We start from the raw sequence: 18,277 nt of genomic DNA on the forward strand, positions 1-18,277 counted from the left end.
ATTAAAAATACAGGGGATTATTTTACTTATTAAATATATACATATATAACATGATTATTTAATTCGCCGGATTAACCGGATGCAGCAGAAAAAGAAAAGATTTAACCAGAAGATAGAAAATACAGGTGATTATTTTAATTATTAAATATATACATATATAACATGATCATTTAGGTTTTTAAAATTAACCGGATTACCCGGATGCAACAGAAAAAGAAAAGATTTAACCAAATGATAGAAAATACAAGTGATTATTTTAATTATTAAATATATACATGTATAACATGATTATTTAGACTTTTAAATTTCACCGGATCACCCGGATACGAGGAAAAAGAAAAGATTTAATCAGGACAGACAATATAGGCGATTATTTTAATTAATAAATAAATATATACATATATAACATGCTTATTTAATTACCGGATCAACCAGATACAGCAGAAAAAGAGTTAATCAAAGGTTGGAAAAATACAGGTGGTCCTTTAATGATTAAACACTCCCTAGTGGTTAAAAGCGGGCATAACAGCCTTAATTAGGACCCTTATTCCATAACAAAGAGACCCCCCTATTTTTAAATATCTAGCAGTAAGGGGAGCCGAGTAATTACAATTTATTTTTAACCATATTAGACGATTAGAAAACCCAGTTGAATTCTGGGTAAACCTACGGGAGACCTAATTATCTTAATAGCTCTGTAATTACAAATAAAAATATGGACATATGGGGTATTTTCGGACAGCTCTAAATGAGATCTTACTAATTATAGGGTTTTTAGAACATTTTTTTTGAAACCATAACGGAGTAGGACTGTAAGAAATATGACCTCCACTCACAGCCCAGTCTAAAAAACGAGTTTTCACAAATTCTGTAGTCATACGGTTTATGAGACACAGAATTACTTTGCCATGGGTGAAGAGGACCATTCTTCATCCTTCCTCTTCGTCACCCTGCTCCAAAAAAAAGGTGGGGGCTGCCTTGTGATGTCACAGACCCTCCTGTGCTGGAATTCAATGGTAAGTATGCCTTTTTCATGAAAAATTCACCTTGTTTTATAAAAATAATAATAATAATAATACTATTTAAATAAATAATAATAATAATAATAATAATAATAATAATAATTAAATTCATAATAATAATAAATATAATAATAATTAAATAATAAGTTTTATAATATATAAAAAACATAGCCTTCCTACCGTAATTATAATAACTTTAACTCTGTAATATTAACTCATAAAATTAGATCTTATCTTATCTTTATACTAAAATGGACACACCCTGGGAACTGATCATCCCGGCGGGGCCATCCTCGGGTGAGGGTGTCTGGTGGTAATGGCCGAAACACCCCGTGATCCCGGGGTTCACTACTGATGATGTGTCCTATAAATAGGATAAATTAGAAATAAAATAGGGAAATAAATAGATTTTTGCTGAATAGAATTGGAAATATAATAGAGAAATAAATAGATTATTGCTGGATGGAAATAGACTTTTATCCCGAAGGACCTGTCAACTGCAGCCTGGATGGCGTCCCCTAACTCTTCCCTCCAGTCCCTAAACCTAACCCTTTCCCAGATTCTAACCTTAACCCTTCCCCCCACCATAACCATACCCCTTCCCCAACCTAACCCTAACCATTTCCCAAATCCTAACCTTAACCCTTCCCCAACCTAACCCTAACCCTTTCCCAAATCCTAACCTTAACCCTTTCCCAAATCCTAACCTTAACCCTTCCCCCCACCATAAAACCTAACCCTAACCCTTTCCCAAATCCTAACCTTAACCCTTTCCCCCACACCATAATCCTAACCTTAACCTAAACCCACCCTGACCTTAACCCCAACCTCACCCTGACTTGGATCGTACCAGGAAATTCAGGACTCCATCCTTCTCTTTCTTTCCCTCGCACTGCGTGGGAGTGAGAGGGACAGGGTAACAGCCCGGTCCGGCGGGGGAAAGCGCTGTCCGTCCAGACACCTCTCCCTGGCCCTGTCCCTTCTCAAACCTCCACATTTTTTCACAATTTTTTTACAAAAAATGTTTTTTCAGAACTACAATGGTGATACAGGACTCCATCCTTCTCTTTCCTTCCCCCGCACTGCGTGGGAGTGAGAGGGACAGGGTAACAGCCCGGTCCGGCGGGGGAAAGCGCTGTCCGTCCAGACACCTCTCCCTGGCCCTGTCCCTTCTCAAACCTCCACATTTTTTTACATTTTTTTCCTCCAGAACTATAATGATGGTACAGGACTCCATCCTTCTCTTTCCTTCCCTCGCACTGCGTGGGAGTGAGAGGGACAGGGTAACAGCCCGGTCCGGCGGGGGAAAGCGCTGTCCGTCCAGACACCTCTCCCTGACCCTGTCCCTTCTCAAACCTTCTCCACTTTTTTACATTTTTTTACAAAAATGTTTTTCCAGAACTCTGAGGGAGGCTCCCAAATTTTTACAAACATTATTTTATTATATATTGTTGTATATATATTTTTTTTCCAGAAATCTAAGGGTGTTTCCCACTTTTTTACAAACACGTTATTTTCAGAGATCTAAGGGTGATTCCCACTTTTGTACAAACAGATATTTCCAGAAATCTAAGGGTGATTCCCACATTTTTAAAAACAGATATGATTTCCAGAACTCTAAAGGAGGTTCCCACTTTTGTACAAACAGATATTTCCAGAAATCTAAGGGTGATTCCCACATTTTTACAAACAGATATGATTTCCAGAACTCTAAAGGAGGTTCCCACGTTTTTACAAAGACATATTATTTCCAGAACTCTAAGGGAGGTCCCCACAATTTTACAAACACACAGGAACACACCTTTTTTCTCCAGAACTTAAAGGGGAGTTCCCATATTTTTACAAAATAATTTTTCCAGTACTCTGAGGGTGTCTCCATTTTGTTATGAACTTTGTTTTACTAAGGGATGGTGCGGAAATGGAACGGAGAGATGCGGACGACGTGCGCCGGCCAGTGCATTGCCTTTGAACCCTGTAAACTGCCCAGTCGTCGGACCAGGGTAGGGGGTTCATCGAGATAGCATCAAACAACTAACCCTAGCCCGTGCCTTCGGTCAGCGATCTCTCTGAACACACAAGCCAGGTTAGCACCATCCCCAACGTTCCTCCTTGCTCCTTGCTCCTACACAAAGATGAAAACTGAACCAGAAAATGGACTATTAAAACTGACTGAAAATACTGGTCATTCCTCAAAGACACAATGATAACTAAACCAGAATATGGACCATTACAAATAATTGAGTCTCTGAAGACTTAATAATCAAACCAGAATATGGATGGAAAATAAGGATGTCATTAAAAACATCGATAACTAAACCAGAACATGGATTACAAATAATTAAGTCTCTAAAGACTTAATAATCAAACCAGAATATGGATGGAAAATAAGGATGTCATTAAAAACATCGATAACTAAACCAGAATATGGATTACAAATAATTAAGTCTCTAAAGACTTAATAATCAAACCAGAATATGGATGGAAAACAAATATGTCATTAAAAACATCGATAACTAAACAAGAATATGAATTACAAATAATCAAGTCTCTAAAGACTTAATAATCAAACCAGAATATGGATGGAAAATAAGTATGTCACTAAAAACATCGATAACTAAACCAGAATATGGATTACAAGTAATCAAGGCTCCAAAGATTTAACAAGAATCAAACCAGAACATGGATGGAAAAGGATTAAGTTTCTAAAGACATCGACAACCACGCCAGAATACAAACTAGTAAAACGGACTGAAAATAAAGGTGAGTCCTTTCAAGGATTTAAATACTACCATTAAAACGGAATAAAAATATAAAAGCATTTTTTAATAATTATTAAAACGGGTTAGAGATAGAAATTATTTTAATAATTAAATATTACCATTGTAGAAGATTAAAAATACAGGGGATTATTTTACTTATTAAATATATACATATATAACATGATTATTTAATTCGCCGGATTAACCGGATGCAGCAGAAAAAGAAAAGATTTAACCAGAAGATAGAAAATACAGGTGATTATTTTAATTATTAAATATATACATATATAACATGATCATTTAGGTTTTTAAAATTAACCGGATTACCCGGATGCAACAGAAAAAGAAAAGATTTAACCAAATGATAGAAAATACAAGTGATTATTTTAATTATTAAATATATACATGTATAACATGATTATTTAGACTTTTAAATTTCACCGGATCACCCGGATACGAGGAAAAAGAAAAGATTTAATCAGGACAGACAATATAGGCGATTATTTTAATTAATAAATAAATATATACATATATAACATGCTTATTTAATTACCGGATCAACCAGATACAGCAGAAAAAGAGTTAATCAAAGGTTGGAAAAATACAGGTGGTCCTTTAATGATTAAACACTCCCTAGTGGTTAAAAGCGGGCATAACAGCCTTAATTAGGACCCTTATTCCATAACAAAGAGACCCCCCTATTTTTAAATATCTAGCAGTAAGGGGAGCCGAGTAATTACAATTTATTTTTAACCATATTAGACGATTAGAAAACCCAGTTGAATTCTGGGTAAACCTACGGGAGACCTAATTATCTTAATAGCTCTGTAATTACAAATAAAAATATGGACATATGGGGTATTTTCGGACAGCTCTAAATGAGATCTTACTAATTATAGGGTTTTTAGAACATTTTTTTTGAAACCATAACGGAGTAGGACTGTAAGAAATATGACCTCCACTCACAGCCCAGTCTAAAAAACGAGTTTTCACAAATTCTGTAGTCATACGGTTTATGAGACACAGAATTACTTTGCCATGGGTGAAGAGGACCATTCTTCATCCTTCCTCTTCGTCACCCTGCTCCAAAAAAAAGGTGGGGGCTGCCTTGTGATGTCACAGACCCTCCTGTGCTGGAATTCAATGGTAAGTATGCCTTTTTCATGAAAAATTCACCTTGTTTTATAAAAATAATAATAATAATAATACTATTTAAATAAATAATAATAATAATAATAATAATAATAATAATAATTAAATTCATAATAATAATAAATATAATAATAATTAAATAATAAGTTTTATAATATATAAAAAACATAGCCTTCCTACCGTAATTATAATAACTTTAACTCTGTAATATTAACTCATAAAATTAGATCTTATCTTATCTTTATACTAAAATGGACACACCCTGGGAACTGATCATCCCGGCGGGGCCATCCTCGGGTGAGGGTGTCTGGTGGTAATGGCCGAAACACCCCGTGATCCCGGGGTTCACTACTGATGATGTGTCCTATAAATAGGATAAATTAGAAATAAAATAGGGAAATAAATAGATTTTTGCTGAATAGAATTGGAAATATAATAGAGAAATAAATAGATTATTGCTGGATGGAAATAGACTTTTATCCCGAAGGACCTGTCAACTGCAGCCTGGATGGCGTCCCCTAACTCTTCCCTCCAGTCCCTAAACCTAACCCTTTCCCAGATTCTAACCTTAACCCTTCCCCCCACCATAACCATACCCCTTCCCCAACCTAACCCTAACCATTTCCCAAATCCTAACCTTAACCCTTCCCCAACCTAACCCTAACCCTTTCCCAAATCCTAACCTTAACCCTTTCCCAAATCCTAACCTTAACCCTTCCCCCCACCATAAAACCTAACCCTAACCCTTTCCCAAATCCTAACCTTAACCCTTTCCCCCACACCATAATCCTAACCTTAACCTAAACCCACCCTGACCTTAACCCCAACCTCACCCTGACTTGGATCGTACCAGGAAATTCAGGACTCCATCCTTCTCTTTCTTTCCCTCGCACTGCGTGGGAGTGAGAGGGACAGGGTAACAGCCCGGTCCGGCGGGGGAAAGCGCTGTCCGTCCAGACACCTCTCCCTGGCCCTGTCCCTTCTCAAACCTCCACATTTTTTCACAATTTTTTTACAAAAAATGTTTTTTCAGAACTACAATGGTGATACAGGACTCCATCCTTCTCTTTCCTTCCCCCGCACTGCGTGGGAGTGAGAGGGACAGGGTAACAGCCCGGTCCGGCGGGGGAAAGCGCTGTCCGTCCAGACACCTCTCCCTGGCCCTGTCCCTTCTCAAACCTCCACATTTTTTTACATTTTTTTCCTCCAGAACTATAATGATGGTACAGGACTCCATCCTTCTCTTTCCTTCCCTCGCACTGCGTGGGAGTGAGAGGGACAGGGTAACAGCCCGGTCCGGCGGGGGAAAGCGCTGTCCGTCCAGACACCTCTCCCTGACCCTGTCCCTTCTCAAACCTTCTCCACTTTTTTACATTTTTTTACAAAAATGTTTTTCCAGAACTCTGAGGGAGGCTCCCAAATTTTTACAAACATTATTTTATTATATATTGTTGTATATATATTTTTTTTCCAGAAATCTAAGGGTGTTTCCCACTTTTTTACAAACACGTTATTTTCAGAGATCTAAGGGTGATTCCCACTTTTGTACAAACAGATATTTCCAGAAATCTAAGGGTGATTCCCACATTTTTAAAAACAGATATGATTTCCAGAACTCTAAAGGAGGTTCCCACTTTTGTACAAACAGATATTTCCAGAAATCTAAGGGTGATTCCCACATTTTTACAAACAGATATGATTTCCAGAACTCTAAAGGAGGTTCCCACGTTTTTACAAAGACATATTATTTCCAGAACTCTAAGGGAGGTCCCCACAATTTTACAAACACACAGGAACACACCTTTTTTCTCCAGAACTTAAAGGGGAGTTCCCATATTTTTACAAAATAATTTTTCCAGTACTCTGAGGGTGTCTCCATTTTGTTATGAACTTTGTTTTACTAAGGGATGGTGCGGAAATGGAACGGAGAGATGCGGACGACGTGCGCCGGCCAGTGCATTGCCTTTGAACCCTGTAAACTGCCCAGTCGTCGGACCAGGGTAGGGGGTTCATCGAGATAGCATCAAACAACTAACCCTAGCCCGTGCCTTCGGTCAGCGATCTCTCTGAACACACAAGCCAGGTTAGCACCATCCCCAACGTTCCTCCTTGCTCCTTGCTCCTACACAAAGATGAAAACTGAACCAGAAAATGGACTATTAAAACTGACTGAAAATACTGGTCATTCCTCAAAGACACAATGATAACTAAACCAGAATATGGACCATTACAAATAATTGAGTCTCTGAAGACTTAATAATCAAACCAGAATATGGATGGAAAATAAGGATGTCATTAAAAACATCGATAACTAAACCAGAACATGGATTACAAATAATTAAGTCTCTAAAGACTTAATAATCAAACCAGAATATGGATGGAAAATAAGGATGTCATTAAAAACATCGATAACTAAACCAGAATATGGATTACAAATAATTAAGTCTCTAAAGACTTAATAATCAAACCAGAATATGGATGGAAAACAAATATGTCATTAAAAACATCGATAACTAAACAAGAATATGAATTACAAATAATCAAGTCTCTAAAGACTTAATAATCAAACCAGAATATGGATGGAAAATAAGTATGTCACTAAAAACATCGATAACTAAACCAGAATATGGATTACAAGTAATCAAGGCTCCAAAGATTTAACAAGAATCAAACCAGAACATGGATGGAAAAGGATTAAGTTTCTAAAGACATCGACAACCACGCCAGAATACAAACTAGTAAAACGGACTGAAAATAAAGGTGAGTCCTTTCAAGGATTTAAATACTACCATTAAAACGGAATAAAAATATAAAAGCATTTTTTAATAATTATTAAAACGGGTTAGAGATAGAAATTATTTTAATAATTAAATATTACCATTGTAGAAGATTAAAAATACAGGGGATTATTTTACTTATTAAATATATACATATATAACATGATTATTTAATTCGCCGGATTAACCGGATGCAGCAGAAAAAGAAAAGATTTAACCAGAAGATAGAAAATACAGGTGATTATTTTAATTATTAAATATATACATATATAACATGATCATTTAGGTTTTTAAAATTAACCGGATTACCCGGATGCAACAGAAAAAGAAAAGATTTAACCAAATGATAGAAAATACAAGTGATTATTTTAATTATTAAATATATACATGTATAACATGATTATTTAGACTTTTAAATTTCACCGGATCACCCGGATACGAGGAAAAAGAAAAGATTTAATCAGGACAGACAATATAGGCGATTATTTTAATTAATAAATAAATATATACATATATAACATGCTTATTTAATTACCGGATCAACCAGATACAGCAGAAAAAGAGTTAATCAAAGGTTGGAAAAATACAGGTGGTCCTTTAATGATTAAACACTCCCTAGTGGTTAAAAGCGGGCATAACAGCCTTAATTAGGACCCTTATTCCATAACAAAGAGACCCCCCTATTTTTAAATATCTAGCAGTAAGGGGAGCCGAGTAATTACAATTTATTTTTAACCATATTAGACGATTAGAAAACCCAGTTGAATTCTGGGTAAACCTACGGGAGACCTAATTATCTTAATAGCTCTGTAATTACAAATAAAAATATGGACATATGGGGTATTTTCGGACAGCTCTAAATGAGATCTTACTAATTATAGGGTTTTTAGAACATTTTTTTTGAAACCATAACGGAGTAGGACTGTAAGAAATATGACCTCCACTCACAGCCCAGTCTAAAAAACGAGTTTTCACAAATTCTGTAGTCATACGGTTTATGAGACACAGAATTACTTTGCCATGGGTGAAGAGGACCATTCTTCATCCTTCCTCTTCGTCACCCTGCTCCAAAAAAAAGGTGGGGGCTGCCTTGTGATGTCACAGACCCTCCTGTGCTGGAATTCAATGGTAAGTATGCCTTTTTCATGAAAAATTCACCTTGTTTTATAAAAATAATAATAATAATAATACTATTTAAATAAATAATAATAATAATAATAATAATAATAATAATAATTAAATTCATAATAATAATAAATATAATAATAATTAAATAATAAGTTTTATAATATATAAAAAACATAGCCTTCCTACCGTAATTATAATAACTTTAACTCTGTAATATTAACTCATAAAATTAGATCTTATCTTATCTTTATACTAAAATGGACACACCCTGGGAACTGATCATCCCGGCGGGGCCATCCTCGGGTGAGGGTGTCTGGTGGTAATGGCCGAAACACCCCGTGATCCCGGGGTTCACTACTGATGATGTGTCCTATAAATAGGATAAATTAGAAATAAAATAGGGAAATAAATAGATTTTTGCTGAATAGAATTGGAAATATAATAGAGAAATAAATAGATTATTGCTGGATGGAAATAGACTTTTATCCCGAAGGACCTGTCAACTGCAGCCTGGATGGCGTCCCCTAACTCTTCCCTCCAGTCCCTAAACCTAACCCTTTCCCAGATTCTAACCTTAACCCTTCCCCCCACCATAACCATACCCCTTCCCCAACCTAACCCTAACCATTTCCCAAATCCTAACCTTAACCCTTCCCCAACCTAACCCTAACCCTTTCCCAAATCCTAACCTTAACCCTTTCCCAAATCCTAACCTTAACCCTTCCCCCCACCATAAAACCTAACCCTAACCCTTTCCCAAATCCTAACCTTAACCCTTTCCCCCACACCATAATCCTAACCTTAACCTAAACCCACCCTGACCTTAACCCCAACCTCACCCTGACTTGGATCGTACCAGGAAATTCAGGACTCCATCCTTCTCTTTCTTTCCCTCGCACTGCGTGGGAGTGAGAGGGACAGGGTAACAGCCCGGTCCGGCGGGGGAAAGCGCTGTCCGTCCAGACACCTCTCCCTGGCCCTGTCCCTTCTCAAACCTCCACATTTTTTCACAATTTTTTTACAAAAAATGTTTTTTCAGAACTACAATGGTGATACAGGACTCCATCCTTCTCTTTCCTTCCCCCGCACTGCGTGGGAGTGAGAGGGACAGGGTAACAGCCCGGTCCGGCGGGGGAAAGCGCTGTCCGTCCAGACACCTCTCCCTGGCCCTGTCCCTTCTCAAACCTCCACATTTTTTTACATTTTTTTCCTCCAGAACTATAATGATGGTACAGGACTCCATCCTTCTCTTTCCTTCCCTCGCACTGCGTGGGAGTGAGAGGGACAGGGTAACAGCCCGGTCCGGCGGGGGAAAGCGCTGTCCGTCCAGACACCTCTCCCTGACCCTGTCCCTTCTCAAACCTTCTCCACTTTTTTACATTTTTTTACAAAAATGTTTTTCCAGAACTCTGAGGGAGGCTCCCAAATTTTTACAAACATTATTTTATTATATATTGTTGTATATATATTTTTTTTCCAGAAATCTAAGGGTGTTTCCCACTTTTTTACAAACACGTTATTTTCAGAGATCTAAGGGTGATTCCCACTTTTGTACAAACAGATATTTCCAGAAATCTAAGGGTGATTCCCACATTTTTAAAAACAGATATGATTTCCAGAACTCTAAAGGAGGTTCCCACTTTTGTACAAACAGATATTTCCAGAAATCTAAGGGTGATTCCCACATTTTTACAAACAGATATGATTTCCAGAACTCTAAAGGAGGTTCCCACGTTTTTACAAAGACATATTATTTCCAGAACTCTAAGGGAGGTCCCCACAATTTTACAAACACACAGGAACACACCTTTTTTCTCCAGAACTTAAAGGGGAGTTCCCATATTTTTACAAAATAATTTTTCCAGTACTCTGAGGGTGTCTCCATTTTGTTATGAACTTTGTTTTACTAAGGGATGGTGCGGAAATGGAACGGAGAGATGCGGACGACGTGCGCCGGCCAGTGCATTGCCTTTGAACCCTGTAAACTGCCCAGTCGTCGGACCAGGGTAGGGGGTTCATCGAGATAGCATCAAACAACTAACCCTAACCCTAACCCTAACCCTAACCCTAACCCTAACCCTAACCCTAACCCTAACCCTAACGCTTTTGAAAGAGAAAAGTAATGCGTGTTGTCGCAGGATGGAGACGCACATTTTGATGTATAACACACTTGGGGGCATGTTACGGTTCGGGCTGAATTAACTTTCGAAGGAATGGCATAAATTTCGCCAAAATGACACGACTAATTCAAAATGGCCGACTTCCTGTTCGGTTTCGGGCATGACGCCAAGAGACTTTTCTTTCAGTTGCGCCATGATACAGGTGTGTACCGATTTTCGTGCATGTACGTCAAACCGTATCGTGGGGCTTGAGGCACAAAGTTTTCAAGGGGGCGCTGTTGAGCCATTTTGCCACGCCCATTAATGGAAACCATTAAATATCAAATTTTTCGCCAGGCCTGACTAGGGTGCAAAATTTGGTGACTTTTTGGGCATGTTAAGGGGGGCAAAAAGGCCTTCACTTTGTCAGGAAAATAATAATAATAATAATAATAATAATAATAATAAAAATTCCTGCAAATACAATAGGGCCTTCGCACTGCAAGTGCTCGGGCCCTAAATATGGACATATGGGGTATTTTCGGACAGCTCTAAATGAGATCTTACTAATTATAGGGTTTTTAGAACATTCTTTTTGAAACCATAACGGAGTAGGACTGTAAGAAATATGACCTCCACTCACAGCCCAGTCTAAAAAACGAGTTTTCACAAATTCTGTAGTCATGCGGTTTATGAGACACAGAATTACTTTGCCATGGGTGAAGAGGACCATTCTTCATCCTTCCTCTTCGTCACCCTGCTCCAAAAAAAAGGTGGGGGCTGCCTTGTGATGTCACAGACCCTCCTGTGCTGGAATTCAATGGTAAGTATGCCTTTTTCATGAAAAATTCACCTTGTTTTATAAAAATAATAATAATAATAATACTATTTAAATAAATAATAATAATAATAATAATTATAATAATTAATTTCATAATAATAATAAATATAATAATTATATAATAAGTTTTATAATATATAAAAAAATATAGCCTTCCTACCGTAATTATAATAACTTTAACTCTGTAATATTACTCATAAAATTAGATTTTAACTTATCTTTATACTAAAATGGACACACCCTGGGAACTGATCATCCCGGCGGGGCCCACCCTGTGGTGAGGGTGTCTAGTGGTAATGGCCGAAACACCCCGTGATCCCGGGGTTCACTACTGATGATGTGTCCTATAAATAGACTTAAAATAGACATAAAATAGAATTTAAAATAAGATTGTTAGACAATTAAAGAAACTAACCTCTACAACAACAAACTCTCCACCCTATCTTAGTGGAGAGTTACAATACTTAAACAACAACCAAAAAAAACTTTCCAACAATGAAATGCTTAAAATACAGGGAAATGCTGCCATTTTTTCCAGAACTCCAAGGAAGATTCATACAGCTTCACAAATAAAGAATTCTTTTATTATTTTTATATATATTTTTTTATATATTTTTTTATTTTTTATTTTTTATTTTTTGAATTTTTTGAATTTTTTGAAAAAATAAAAAAATAAAGTTTTCTTTCCAGAACTCTAAAGGATGTTCCCACAATTTTTACAAACACATATTATAAGTCTCCACATCTTTGCAAACACATTATTTCCAGAACTCTAAGTGAGGTTCCCATATTTCTACAAACACATATTATGTCCAGAACCTGGAGGGAGGTTCACACGATTTTACAAACACACATGAAACTTTTTTCTCCAAAACTTAAAGGGACATTCTCACATTTTTACAAGGATTTTTTCCAGAATTTTCACTTCTGTATGAACTTTATTTTTGAAATGGATGGTGAAGAAATGGATCAGAAGAGCCGTGGAGCGGCCCAGTCGTCGGATGAAGGAGGGGATTCTTCGAGGGAACCTCAACAACTAACCATAACCCTAACCCCAACCCTAACCTTAACCCTTAACCCTAAGCATTACCCTAACCCCTGACCCCTAACCATTAACCCCTAACCCCAACCCCTAACCCTAACCCTTGACCTCTAACCCTAACCTTAACCCCGAACCCTTGCCCTAACCCCAAACCCTAACCCTTAATCATAAACCTAACCCCTGACCCCTAACCTTAACCCTTAACTCTAACCCTAACCCCTGACCCTAACCCTTATCCCAACCACATCCCAGCCTGGATCTACGAAGACATTCACGACTCCACCCACCACCCTCCTCCTTCTTTCTTTCCCTCGTACTGCGTGGGAACGAGAGGGGGCAGGATAACGGCCCGTCAAGGCGGGGGAGAGACCTGCCCCTATAAGGCAACTCTCCCTGGTCCTGTCCCCTCTCAACCAGATGTGAAGCCCTCTCAACCAGATGTGGAACTCTCTCATCCCCACCCTGGACCTGATCCCATCCCAGCCTGGATCTACGAGGACATTCATGACTCCACCCATCACCTCCTCCTTCTTTTACTCCCTCGCTCTGCGTGGGAGTGTGAGAGGGGCAGGATAACGGCCCGTCAAGGCGGGGAAGAGACCTGCCCCTATAAGGCAACTCTTCCTGGTCCTGACCCCTCTCACCCAAATCTGTAACTGACCTGTTGTCTCTACCACTAATCAAACTTAAACTTGTTCATTGACCTGTTGTCTCCACTATTAATCTAACTTTCAGTGGATAGTACGGTCAAGAGAGCTATGACGACGTGCGCCGGCCTGTGCATTACCTTTGGTCCCTGTAAACCACCGAGTCGACGGACGAGGTGGGGGGATCATCGAGAAACCTGAAAAATCTAACCCTAACCCTAACCCTAACCCTAACCCTAACCCTAACCCTAACCCTAACTCTGGTAACGCCTACGAGCGTTAGGAGGCAGTAGCGTATTGGTTTCCCGCAGGGAGCCGTTGAACACAAACCCTAACCCTAAGGTCCCAGGGACCTTACCTCATTTTACCCCCTTAACCCTAACCCTAACCCTAACCCTAACCTTAACCCTAACCCTAACCCTAACCCTAACCCTGTTTAATATAGGTACCTATCGACTCCAAATGGCCTGAAACGTGCTCCTAACTACTTTCTGGGTGAACCTTTTTCACCAAAACACTTAGTCAAATTTCAGGAAATTTTCGTCAAATTTCACAATTATTTTTTCCCAAAAAAACTTTGTTTATAGGTACGTATCGACTCCAAATGGCCTAAAACGTGCTCCTAAACACTTTATGGGGGAACTTTTTTCACCAAAACACTTCGTCAAATTTCAGGAAATTATCGCTCCATTCATTTTCAATGCGATACACATTTCCGGTCATAACTTCCGAACGGAAGGTCGTAGAGACTTGGAAACTGCTTCCGTCGAACATAATACGACCACGAGCTTTCCAACGGTACCATCCATGAGCAAATGATCCACTCCTAGCAAAAGTTACAGACCTTTGAACTTGCTTTTCGCTGATTGGACGAGAAGACAAGGTCCCACCCCTTCCTCATTAGTATTACTGGAATCAGGGTACCCGAAAATGGGGGGGTAGCCGAAGTGTAGAGCAAATGATCCACTGTTTAGGGGGTCAAATCAAAGATTCCAAAGTGGCACTCTTGCCCTATCCTAACCCTAACCCTAACCCTAACCCTAACCCTAACCCTAACCCTAAACCCTAACCCTAACCCTAACCCTAACCCTAACCCTAACCCTAACCCTAACCCTAACCCTAACCCTAACCCTAACCCTAACCCTAACCCTAACCCTAACCCTAACCCTAAACTAAAACATGTTAGAAATCTCAAACAAAAAACGTTTGTGAAGATTAAACAAGAATTCACGACCCACACCAAAAATTTGGTTTATATTATTTTCTGTTACAGGTGTGGCGCAAAATATGTGGGAGAGACCCGCAATTCTTTATCCACAAGGATGGTCCAACATTTTTATAATGTTAGGAACCACAAACAAGTGGATACACCCTTAGTTAAACACTTTTTGAATCATGGCTTAGGGGCTATGAGGGTGGCTGGCTTGCAGAGGGATGGAAGTTGGACCGACTGGGAGCGAAAGAGGAAGGAGAGGCTCTGGATGTATTTGTTAGGCACTAGGGAGCCCTGGGGATTGAATAGTGGGAGGGATTAGTTTGATTGATTGTGTGTATGTGTTGACAGTGTCACTGCACCGTTTCCCTAACCCTAACGATGACCCTTCACCCCATTCCTAACCCTGAGCCTAACCCTATTCCTAAACTTAACCTTTACCTCACTTCATGCCTAACCCTAACCTTCACTGGACCCCACGCCTAACCCTCAGTTCATGCCTAACCCTAACCGTCACTGGACAAATGCCCAACCCTCACTTCATGCCTAAACCTAACCCTCACTGGACTCTAGGCCTAACCCTGACCCTATTCCTAACCCTAACCGTCACTGGATTTTATGCCTAACCCTAACCCTGTGCCTAAACTTAACCGTCACTGGACTATAGGCCTAACCCTGACCCTACACCTAACCCTAACCGTCACTGGACTCTAGGCCTAACCCTGACCTTACCTTGATCTCATTTCTTAACCCTAACCTCGCCCTTAACCCTGACCTTAACCCCGCCCACCCTATGCCTGTATGTGTGCGTGTGTATGGGGGGATATAGAGGGTGATTTTTACATGGAACGGGTTCAAATTGGGTTAATATGTTAATTATAAATATGAAACATTGGATCAAAGGATAAAATAAATTTTACGGGGTTTATTAAATTCATACATTTAAGGACATTTCATTAAAATACATATACAACACACTTACTTACGTGTAAACACTTACCGTACTCACTGGATACGATGGAAAAATAAAAATACAAATTTTACCGGGATTATTAAATTCATCGTTGGCATAAAATGAAGGAAATTTAATTAAAATACATATGTTACACACTCACTCACCTTTAACATACGGACCGTACTCACCGGAGACAAGGTAAAAATAATACATCACAAAAAAACATTTTTCACGGGGAGAATTAACTTAATTTTGCTGCCCGTACTCACCGGAAACAGGAAAAAATAAGAAAAACAATTTACCGGGACTATTAAATTCATCGTTGGCATAAAATTATAGAAATTTAATTAAAATATATATGTAATACACTCATTTACCCTTAACAAATTGACCGTACTCACCGGAGACGATGTAAAAATAATAAAAACAATTTTCGCAGGGATAATTAAATTAATTTGGCTGACCGTACTTACCGGAAATAGGAAAAATTAAGAAAATCAATTTCCACAGGAATCATTTCCTTCATTTTACTGGCCGTACTCACCGGACACACAGAAAAAATTAACAAAAGCAGTTCTCACAGTGATTATTGACTTTAATTTACTGCCCGGATTGACCGGAAGTGATAATAAAATGAAAAAAATCATTTTCACAAGGATCATTTACATTTCACTGCTTGTACTCACTGGAAACGATGAAAACAATATAAAATAAACAATTTTCACAGGGTTTGTTAATTTAATTTAATTTTATTTGGCATAAAAAGGGTTAAAATTGGGAAATCCCCCTCCGTGAAGGGAGGGGCGAGCAGTTTGGGAAATCCCCCTCCGGTAGGGGAGGGGGAGTAGCATGGGAGAGAATAAAAAGGGCTGAACCGAACATTGGAGCCTCATTCAGCTCCAGCTTCTCGAGTTGATCTGATACTGACGGAGCTTTGCAGAGCCACTTTTGCTAGCAAGCTTACAGTTATTTGGTGTGCTTGGCCTGAAGAAGAGCCTGCTCGGCTCGAAACGTCGCCTTTTCTTTTTTAGCACACCCTTCCTTTGTTGATTGTTTAGAAAATATTTTATTTTTGTTATTTGATCAAAAAAAACTTTTTTTCTTTATTATAAAATCCACTCGTGTTAGTGATACATTTTATTTCATTTATTTGATTTTTGAAAAAAACCTTTTTTCTTTATTTTTACAATTCACTGAATGTAAAAATACATTTTATTTCATTGTTTGATCATAAAAACCTCTTTTCTGGGTTTTTATCTATTTAATTTGTTGATTTACAAACAGACAACATAAGAACCTTTTTTTGAGTTTGTTGTTTCTGAGTTTGTTGTTTATTTAATTTGTTGATTTACAAACAGACAACATAAGAACCTTTTTTTGAGTTTGTTGTTTCTGAGTTTGTTGTTTATTTAATTTGTTGATTTACAAACAGACAACATAAGAACCTTTTTTTGAGTTTGTTGTTTCTGAGTTTGTTGTTTATTTAATTTGTTGATTTACAAACAGACAACATAAAAACCTTTTTTCTGAGTTTGTTGTTTATTTGATTTGTTGGTTTACAAACAAATACAAGTTGTTTTCAAGCTGAATAATGGAGGATGGGTGGCACGAGGTACGCTACGGCAGACGCCGTCAGCGTGACCGTGCGCCTCCGGGGGACTCGGGTTACGGAAGGGCAGGGGGGATGGCCCGTGCACGCCCCTTCTCCGGCCGGAGAGGGGATCAGTCCCCTAACCCTAACCCTAACCCTAACCCTAACCCTAACCCTAACCCTAACCCTAACCCTAACCCTAACCCTAACCCTAACCCTAACCCTAACCAACCCTAACCAACCCTAACCCTAACCCTAACCCTAACCCTAACACAAACCCTAACCCTAACCCTAACCACTGGGGCCAGACTAAAGAGTCCAACACTTACCATGTCTGTTATACTTACCCTAACCAGAGGTAAAAGAAATACAAAATCAGTCATCAGAAAGTGAATCAAACGACTCAAAATGACCTGAAACGTGCTCCTTAACACTTTCTGGAGGGTCGTTTTTGGACAAAACACTTAGTGTAATTTTTACACCAATTCGCGCCCATTCATTTCCTATGGGGGAACGTTTTGCCCTATATCTCCAGAACAGAAGGTCGGAGAGCTTCTAAACCCGAATCCGTCGGATATGTTTAGGGGTCTAGCTCTCCAACAAGACCAACCACGAGTCTCTACGACCTTCAGAAGCTGAGATATAAAATATGATTTTTTTTAATTTTTTCTTTTAGATTTTCTCCCACTTCCCAAAGTCGTGGAGGGTCGAGGGTGGGCTCGTTGGAGAGCTGGACCCCTAATTATGTCTGACGCGAGCAGGTTCCGAAGCTCTACGACCTTCCTATCAAAAGTTATTCAAAAAAAATACTTTTTACCCATGATCCTTTGCTCCAATCGCGAAAACGACACCGTTTTTGAAGTAGTTGTCACCTAGGAGCCCTATATATACATGCTAAGCTATGTTATAGCTTGGTTAGCAAGTTTTAGCTCGCTAAGCTAGGCTAAGCTAACTTTGAGCCGGCTCAAAAGTGGCTATTACCCCCTATCCTAACCCTAACCCTAACCCTAACCCTAACCCGTCGGACCAGGGTAGGGGGTTCATCGAGATA

Source organism: Cololabis saira, chromosome 11, assembly GCF_033807715.1.
Source record: "Cololabis saira isolate AMF1-May2022 chromosome 11, fColSai1.1, whole genome shotgun sequence".
Lineage (NCBI taxonomy): Eukaryota > Metazoa > Chordata > Actinopteri > Beloniformes > Belonidae > Cololabis > Cololabis saira.